The sequence below is a fragment of the Pteropus vampyrus genome, unplaced genomic scaffold, assembly GCF_000151845.1.
Source record: "Pteropus vampyrus isolate Shadow unplaced genomic scaffold, Pvam_2.0 Scaffold44, whole genome shotgun sequence".
Lineage (NCBI taxonomy): Eukaryota > Metazoa > Chordata > Mammalia > Chiroptera > Pteropodidae > Pteropus > Pteropus vampyrus.
The window spans coordinates 8,886,542-8,896,761 of NW_011888825.1; positions in this window are offsets into that span (position 1 = coordinate 8,886,542).

The window sequence follows — 10,220 nt, forward strand, 5'->3', positions numbered from 1 at the left end:
CCTAGACTGAAACAAGAAGAACTGGAAAATCTAAATAGGCCAATCAGCAGTACAGAAATTGAAACAATCATCAAAAACCTACTAAAAAGTAAAAGTCCAGGACCAGATGGCTTCACCGGTCAATTCTAACAAACATTCTAAGAAGATTTAATACCTATTCTCCTCAAACTCTTCCAAAAAATCAAAGAGGAGGCAATACATCCCAACTCATTTTATGAAGCCAATATTACTCTGATACCAAAACCTGGTAAAGATAACACAAAAAAAGAAAACTACAGACCAATATCTCTCATGAACACAGATGCAAAAATCCTAAATAAGATACTAGCAAGCCGAATACAGCAATATATTAAAAAGATTATACACCACGATCAAGTAAGCTTCATCCCAGGGGCACAGGGATGCTTCAATATACGCAAATCGATTAATGTGATAGACTACATAAACAAATTAAAAAATAAGAATTACATGATCATATCAATAGATGCAGAAAAAGCTTTCAACAAGATACAGCACCCATTTATGATCAAAACACTTAACAAAATCAGTATGGGAAGAAAGTACCTTAACATAATAAAGGCCATATATGAAAACCTTCAGCCAACATTATACTTAATGGTGAAAAAATAAAAACCTTCCCTCTAAGATCAGGAACAAGGCGAGGCTGTCCACTATCACCACTGTTATTCAATATAACATTGGAGGCCCTAGCGAGTGCAATCAGACAAGAGAAAGACATAAAAGGCATCCAAATAGAAATGAAGAAGTCAGACTGTCACTATTTGCGGATGACTTGATTCTCTATATAGAAAACCCTAAAGACTCCTCAAGAACACTACTAGAAACTATAAACAAATACAGTAAATTTTCTGGATACAAAATCAATGTTTAAAAATCCATAGCATTCCTATACTGTAATAATGAAGTGTCAGAAAAAAAAAGAAAAAATAATTCCTTTTGGAATTGCAATAAAAAGAATAAAATATCTAGAAATAAATTTAATGAAACGTATGAAAGACTTGTATAATGAAAAGTATAAGACCCTATTAAAAGAAATTGAAGAAGATACAAAGAAATGGAAAGGTGTTCTGTGTTCTTGAATTGGAAGAATCAACATAGTTTAAATGACCATATTACCTAAAGCATTATACAGATTTAATGCAATCCCTATCAAAATCCCATCAGCATTTTCTTTAAAGAAATAGAACAAAAAAATCATCAGATTTGTATGGAAGCACCAAAGACCCAGAATTGCTAAAGCCATCCTGAGAAAAAAGACCAACGCTGGAGGCATCACTCTGCCCGACTTCAAATTATATTACAAAGCGACAGTAATCAAAACAGCATGATACTGGCAGCAAAACAGACACACAGACCAGTGGAACAGAATAGAAAGTCCAGAAGTAAACCCATATTTACATGGGCGAATAATTTTCAACAAAAAAAGCCAAAAACATACAGTGGAGAAAGGAAAGCCTCTTCAATAAATGGTGCTGGGAAAATTGGAAGGCCACTTGCAAAAGAATGAAACTAGACTGTTATCTATTATCACACACCAAAATTAACTTAAAATGGATTAAGGACCTGAATACAAGACTTGAAATAATAAAATGCATAGAAGAAAAAAACATAGGAACTAAACTCAAGGACCTAGGACTTAAAGAGGATTTTATGAATTTGACCTCAAAGTCAAGGGAAGTAAAAGCAACAATAAATGAATGGAACTACATCAAAAGCTTCTGCTCAGCAAAAGAAACTGTCAACAAAGTAGAGACAATCATCCAAATGGGAAAATATATTTGCAAGCAACTCCTTTGATAAGGGCCTAATATCCAAAATATACAAAGAACTCATATGGCTCAATAACAACAAAAAAACAAATGATCCAATCAAAAAAAAAATGGGCAGAGGACCTGTACAGACACTTCTCCCTAGAGGACATACAAATGGCCAAGAAATATTTGAAAAAATGCTCGACATCACTAGCTATTAGGGAAATGCAAATTAAAACTACAATGAGATACCATCTCACACCTGTTAGAATAGCTATAATCAACAGGACAAGTAATAACAAATGTTGGAGAGGATGCAGAGAAAAAGAAACCCTCATATACTGTTGGTGGGACTGTAAATTGGTACAACCACTATAAAAAACAGTATGGAGGTTCCTCAAAAAACTACCATATGACCCAGCAATCCCTCCACTGGGTATTTACCCCAAAGACTTGAAAACTCATATCTGAAAAGATAGTTGCACACCAATGTTCATAGCAGCATTATTCACACTGGCCAGGACATGGAAGCAACCGAAGTGTCCTACGATTGATGATTGGCTAATGGAGCTGTGGTACATATATACAATGTAATATTACTCAACCATAAGAAGAGATGAAATATTAACATTTGCAACAACATGAATGGACCTCGAGACAGTCATGCTAAGCGAAATATGCCAGAAAAAGTTGAAAATCGCATGATATCACTTATATGTGGGATAGAAACCTAAAAGCAACAAACGAACAGGACATACAAACAGAGACTCAAGAACATAGACAATGGACTAGTGGTTACCAGAGGGTAGGGAATGGGGGAGGAGGGGAGAGGTAGACGGGGTAAAAGGGGTCAAATATAGGGTGGTAGGAAAGGGTGAACAGTGGGTAAACAGGATCAAACATTAGCTGAAGGAAACTGGACTTTGGGTGGTAAACACACGATAGAATATACAGATATCAAATTATAATGTGCACCTGAATGTTATATAATTGTATTAACCAATTTGTTCCAATAAACTTAATTTTAAAAAAAAGAAAAAGAAAAGACAACCTACCAAATAGGAGAAGATACTCACTTATCGGAATGATACATCGGATAAGGAGTCAATGTCCAAAACTTAAAAAGAACAACTCAACACCAAAACAAACAAACAAATAAATAATCCAATTTAGAAAATGGGTAGAGGACCTGAATGAACATTTCTCCAAAGAGGATGTACAAGTGCCACAATTAGGTATCACCTTATACCTGTGAGAATGGCTATTAATAAATCAACAAACAAGGGTTGATGAGGATGTTGATGAGGATGTGCACTGTTGGTGGGATTGCAAATTGGCACAGCCACTATTGAAAACAGTAGGGAGATTCCTCAAAAAATTTTAAAAAGAACTACCTTATGACTCAGTAATTTCATCTATGGTTATTTAACCAAAGAAATCCAAAACACTAATTTGAAAAGCTATATGCATCCCTATGTTTTTTACAGCATTATTTATGATAGCCAAGATATGGAAGCAACCTAAGTGTCCATCAGTAGACACTGTATAAAGAAGTGGTCTATATATACAATGGAATATAACTTAGCCATAAAAAAGAATGAAATCTTACCATTTGTGAGAACTTGAATGGACCTAGAGGGTGTTATGCAAAGTAAAATAAATCAGACAGAGAAAGACAAATACCATATGATTTCACTGATGTGTAAACTAAAAACAAAATAAATGAACGAAACAGAAACAGACTCATAAATAGAGAGAATATACTAATGGTTGCCAAATGGGAGGGGGGTTAGTGGGGGAGATAAAAAGGTGAAGGGATTAAGAAGTACATATTGTTAATGTAATTGGAAACAAATGACTCCCCGGGTTCGTGCTGCCTGTGCCTCTCAGCCAATAAACCAACACAGGAGTTCTTAGAATAAATGTTTATTGTCAGAGCAGAAATGATCTGAGAAGGCAGAAGGTTAACACCTTCAAAAACTGCTTTACTTTTTCAGTCCAACTTAGGGTACTTAAGGGAAAATCTGGGCATTATTCCAGAGGATGCATGACTGTTTGGGGCGTGTCTGTTGTGCTTCACAGAGCCTTCCTGGTAACATGGTACTCCAGTGGCCTGTTAGCAACCCAGAAACAAAGATGGGAGTCATCTGGAAAGAATGCTCAAGACCATAAAGATTGTGATAAGTATGCACAAAGACACTAATCATAAGTTTCAAGGCATCTTTGTATGGCAAGGGACATTCCAAGCCCTGGGTCAAGCCACAGGGGACAATCTATTGCTAAGCTATAGGGTAAGGAAAGGTGAGGCCAGGGTTGCTGTGGGGCTTCTACTACAGGGGTCCCAATCAGACCCTTCTTCAATAGTTACAAAATAGTCATGAGGATGTAAAGTACAGCATAAGGATGTAGTCAATAATATTGTAATAACTATGTGTGGTGCCAGGTGGGTACTAAACTAATCAGGGGGATTACTTTGTTAATTATATAAATGTCTAACCACTATGCTGTACCTGAAACTAATATAATATTGAATGTCAACTGTAATTGAAAAAATTAAATTAAAGAAAATCTCATGCACATGAGAACCCCACATGTATGAGAGAGTTCAAGGATAGAAAGGAGGATTGAGGTATATAAGACATCTTGAGCTAAGGATGGTGTAAGGTGTCTTGGGGGCTTCGAAAGTCAGTGTAAAATGATAATAAGAGCAGATGTTTAGTAAATAGAAGTTTGTCTTGCCCTATAGACTAGTCAAGAGAAGTTATCTCTGATAAATTATTATGGACAGGCCTTTAATTCAAAATTTTCTAGGTAGTTGGTGGGGGAGGGGCCAGAAGTTTCTCTTGAGCTTGAAGCTAAAATTGCCTTTAGCTCAAAGTAATCTGCATACCACTGAGGCATATCTTGGGGTGGCTCATTTCTGGACCCCCACAGGACCATCTTCATGTGTTATTTTGGATAACATTAAAGCAAAAGTAACTAATATGCATGTTGTTACTGTTAGAGAACAAATTATTCATAAAACTTTTTTAAGAATCATAAGGCAGACTTTATTCAGGATCATGGTGATAGGTGCAGGGACCACTGCAATGGGGTCTTGCAGTGAGGGAAAACGTTGGGCTCAGCTCCAAATACAACAAAGAAAAGTGGGAATTTATAGCCAAGGAGCAGGGTGGGGATCAGTGGATGGAAAATTAATATGAGGAAACATCAGGGGTAAGTGGAGATTCTGGCTAAATCCACCTGACAGGAGTCTTGCTGAAGGCAGGTCAGGGTGATATGACATCACCTGGGGCAATGGAGGCAGGATTGAGGAACCTGATCAGATATCAAAGGTCATCAGATATCAAGGATTGGGGTTCTGGCTAAACTGATTTAGCAGTATTCTTGCTAAAATTGGACAATGCAGAGTAAATCGGTGCTCTGATATTCAGTTGCCAATGTAATGGCGTTTCCTCCAACCAACAAACAATTCTTAGACACCAGCAGGGAGTCTGAGAATTCAACTCAATTCTGACACCATCTACCCAGAGATAGTATCAGATTCCACAGGTTAAGGGCTCAGTACTACAAGACTGCCTTCACCCACTTCAGGCACCAGTCACAAGCCCAGGTTGTTACCTGTGCTTCTGATCAACTGACTATGAATCAGAGGTTCCCACTGAGAATGAGGACCCCCTCCTTGGGTTTGATTAAGTTGCTAGAACAGCTCACAGAACTCAGAGAAATATTTTACTTACTAGGGCACTGGTTTATTGTGAAAGGATATAACTCAGAAACAGTCAGATGGAAGAGATGGAAAGGGCAAGGAATTTCCATACTCTCTCGGGCGCTACTCTCGCCACATCTCCATGTATTCACCAACCAGGAAGCTCTCTGAACCCCATCCTCTTAGCTTTTTATGATATAGGTGTGACTGATTAAATCATTGGCTATTGGCGACTGATTAAACCTCCAGTCCCTCTCCCCTGTGGGGAAGTTCCAACCCTCTCAGCACATTGTCGGTTCTCTGGTCAACCAGCCCTCATTCTTAGGTGCTTCTATGTCACCTCATTGACATAACAAAAGACTTTTTAAAAAATCTCTTTCATTACTTAGGAAATTCCAAAGGTTTGGGAGCTGTGAGCCAGAAACTATGGATGAAGACTAAATAAATATGAGAAATATATTTTGGTCATCTGATATATTTCTTATAAATATAAAATATATATATAAAAGATATATTTCTTATAAATCACAATATTGCACAGAGACAAACACGAGAGTCAAAAAGTCGGGGCCTAGCTGAGGGGAATTCAGAAGGTCCAGAGTAGAGTTTGGTCAAGGAGAGAATATTTGTCAATACTTAAACCCGAAATTTGGCACAAAATGTCTGAGGCTGATAGTCTTTATAAGTGGAATCGTGTCCCCTGGGCCCTCCCTTTATGGAACTGTTTATAAGGGGCCTTTTGGGGACCATCGAAAAACAAAGAAATATATAAGCTACAATCCTTGGAGAAATAGAACAGGAAAGGTCTAGCTAATGCTTTTTAAAATATATATATATGAGCTTCAGGTATACAGTACAATGGTTAGACATTTACATAATTTATGAAGTGATTGCCTCGATTACACTAGCACCCATCTGGCTCTGCACAGAGCCATTACAGTAATATTGACTATATTCCCTATGCTGTACTCCACGTCCCACAGATTGTTTTGTAACTACTAATTTGTACTTCTTCATCCCTTTGCCTTTTTCACCTTTGATTTTTGATATTAATCCTTTAACTAATAAACCCAGTGCTTTTGGCCAATTATGAAAAACACATAATATAATTGTAATGGAAATGGGGAAAATCTGAAATTGGACTCCTGGGAATATTTTAATGGAACAAAAACTCACCGCAAAGGCCTCAGAGGTGCTCAGTGATAAAACAGCTTAGCAGTAAGCTACAAAGCAGCACTAAGATATCCTCTCTAGTTCAGCATGACAGACCTGCTATAATAATATAACTATTGATTTGGACTGATGAGAAAATGGCTTATGGTTTGTCCTCGAGACTTAAAACTAGAGCCTTGGACAGTAAACATTGGAAACTGAACTGTGCCCTTCCAGGGAGCTTCACAAGAAGGCTTTGATAGTATGTAAAGGCCATGGTGTCTTTATGTTTTGCATATGGGAAATATTATTTAAGATGCTAGGATTATTACCAAACAGCTTAAATTAGGTAAGTGTGAAGTTACTTGTGCAATTGATAGGAACTCATGACAAGTTCATTGGGCCTTAGAAGAAAACTCTTAACATGTTAGTTTATCAGGCTCTGGGTTTATGTTATTCCTTAGGCTGGAATTGAGTAAGACTTTGTGAGCAAATACCAAATAATACTCAAATAGTTAATCGTGTGAAAATGCAAACAATAAAGTCAACACAGTTTGTAAAATTAATGGACGCCACAGGAGAATTTTTGCATGTTGCTTATCAGTAGGGGTCAGGACACACTACTCCAAAATACAGCACCTGGCATATTGAATATTTTAAGTGAAAGAATTTGAGAAATGGCTGGTTCAGAGAGGACTTTCCATGAAACAAGTCATAAAACTCTTATGTGGGAGACCGCTCCCTCTACAGGGAGAAAAAGAGCATCCTTATCTCTGAAGATGGAGGGAGGACGAGAGAAATCTGAATGAACCAGCCTTCCCCGAACTACACTCAGCTCATACCCTTTGTTCTATCACATTTTCCCACAACTTTCCACACTTCATCAAACCTAGCATTAAGACACCCAGACATAAACACTTCTTTGGGTCTTCATTTCTTTATGAAGTCACTCATGTCACATAAAATTTACATTAAATACATTTGCATGCTTTTCTTTTGCTAATCTACCTTTCGTTAGAGGGGCCCAGCCAAGAATTTAGAAGAGGATGTTTTAAAAAAAATTCAAATTTTAAAGATCTTACTGGATTTATTCAATGATTCATGAATCAGGCAGCGTCCTATCCAGCAAATGGAAAGGAGCTCCAAGTTGCTGTACAAAATAAAAGACATTTATAGGCAGAAGAGAGCAGGGACAAGGAAGTTAAACTAGGTATGAAAGCTAATTGGTTGTTGCAAGGTTACTTTCCTTTAGGAGATGTCAGGGGTCTTATCAAGCAGATTATCTCACTAGTGCTGACCAGGTGATTCCTGATTGATTGACTGGCTTAAGATTCCATTTCTGAGAAAGGCCCAAACTATAATTAAGTTAAGTCTCGGTTTGGTGATGTGAAGCTTAGCATAAGCAACTCCATTTTGGACCTGTTTTGTTTTTAACAAGTAGAAGAAAAAGATACTTTTCCTTTTCTTATATAATCAACGACTTGTTTTAGACATTTACCATGGGTGTACATGTTTAAAGATTTTCCCCCAAGTCACATATTGTACTTAATTTTCTAATTCACCCCATTGCAAGTCTGACAATTGCTTTGCATTTTACTATAGAATCACTGAATATTTTGATGGCTACAAAATGCCAACAGAAAGGTAGAAACAGCAATGGAGGTCATTAGAAATTATAGTGTTACTATAAGAGAGTAACAAAAGTGGAAAATTGTAAGGGTAAATAAAAATAAGATTGAGTTTTCCTTGTCATAAAAGGTAAAGAGATCTTTTTCTCCCCTTTCCTTTTCCTGGAGAAAACTCGTGTTTGTAAATACTTCCTCTGTCCTTTTGATATGTATGCAAATCTTTTAAAAGCTTAAAGAAGGCTCTTATCAGAATTAAAACTTAGGAATTTTTTTCAGAAGGGGCTGGGAGTCAACTCTTTTTAGTGTCAACATCAAGGAAGATAGGGCCCTGGCACCGTGGGAGTTTAGCTGAGGCACCTTGATTACCTGCTTGTCATAGAGATACAAGAAGTTTTCTTTTTCCTTCAGATAGTCAATTAACCAGAACAGATGGCCACCCCAATTACCCGGTGAATTAAAGGTGAACTCTGAAAACACCTATAGCAAATGGTGCTGTCCATTTCTCTCACCTGAGGACAAGTCCTCACAGATGAGAACATGTATGAGCTGGGTTGTATCTGCTTGGTTATATGAAAATGATGGGATATCTTTTCTCTCTTTGTAATCTCATTTTCTAAACAGCAGATTACCCATGATGCGGCCCAGTCTGGTTTAATGCTTATTTGATAACAGAACTATTTCTTTTCTACATTCGTGAGAAGGATTTTCTGGGTTGGCAGGAGATTTTTATTTCCCTCATCATCACAAGGGTCTGCCCTCTAGGTTCTTGTAGGCAATGGTTTTATCAAATGTTAAGTCAGGACATAAAATGAATTCAGCAGTGTGTTTCCTTACGGCCTTCCAGACAGCCACTGATAATTTAGGTTTTCGTTAGAGCATCACCAAGAAACAAGTTTCTGTGTTATTTAGGGTAGCATGGGCTATGATGTAGTAATAAATAAACCTACATATCACTTTCACTTAATGCAAGAATAGTTTGTCCTTGCTTGTGACGTGGTTTCATACAGGTCAGGGGACTCTTGCTCCATGCAGTCAAGGGGCTGCTCTAACAAAATACTATTACTGAGTGGCTTAAAAACATTTATTTTTCACAGTTCTGGAGGTTAGGAAGCCCAAGTCATGGTGCTGGCAGATTTGGTGTGATAGCTGATGAGGACTCTCTTCCTAGTTCATAGAAGTCTATGTCCTCACATGATAGAAGGGTCTAAGGTTCTCTCTGGGTCTATTTTATAAAATCACTAATCCAAATCGTGAGGGCTCCACTTCCCTAAGACCTCACCCCCTAATATCATCACATTGAGGATTAGGGTTTCAATATATGAATTTGACGGGGGACACAAACATTCAGTCTATAGCAGGAATGAAGGATAGGATTTCCTTTTGTATTGTGGTACTGCCATCTTCAATATGAGGGAGGCCTCAGAAGCAGAAACCCAAAGTAAGTCACTAGATCTCTAACATGAGAATCTTAGAGAATCTTGGAGTGACCTTCAACAGGTCATAAAAGAGAAACCAGCCAGACTTCGGCATGCAGCTAAGATCTTGGGCACAGAGTCACTCGGGCTCTCATGAAGTATATAGAATCAATGTTGGAAGCCCAGGAAGCCCCCTAAATGGGTTTAGAACCCAGAGGCCTGGTCTTGGAGTCTGGAGAGACTTGTGAGTTGAGGCCTCACAAGCAAGGAATTCAGCACCAGAAATTTTGGGTTCAAGTCCTGGCTTATTTCTGACTAGCTGTTTCAACTGAGACACATCATTTCTCTGAGCTTCTGTAAAAATGGGTACTCTATATACTGTATGAGATGGTTTCGAGGCTTAGGGAAGATGATGTTTAGGAAGATGCTTCGAAAGCTTTAAGGCACAAGACACATACTACCTAATATGACTTGTCTTGCCTCTGCAGAGCACTACCGCCTCTAGGCCAAAGTGTCCCCTTCTGTCCAAAGAGCAGGGAGAAGC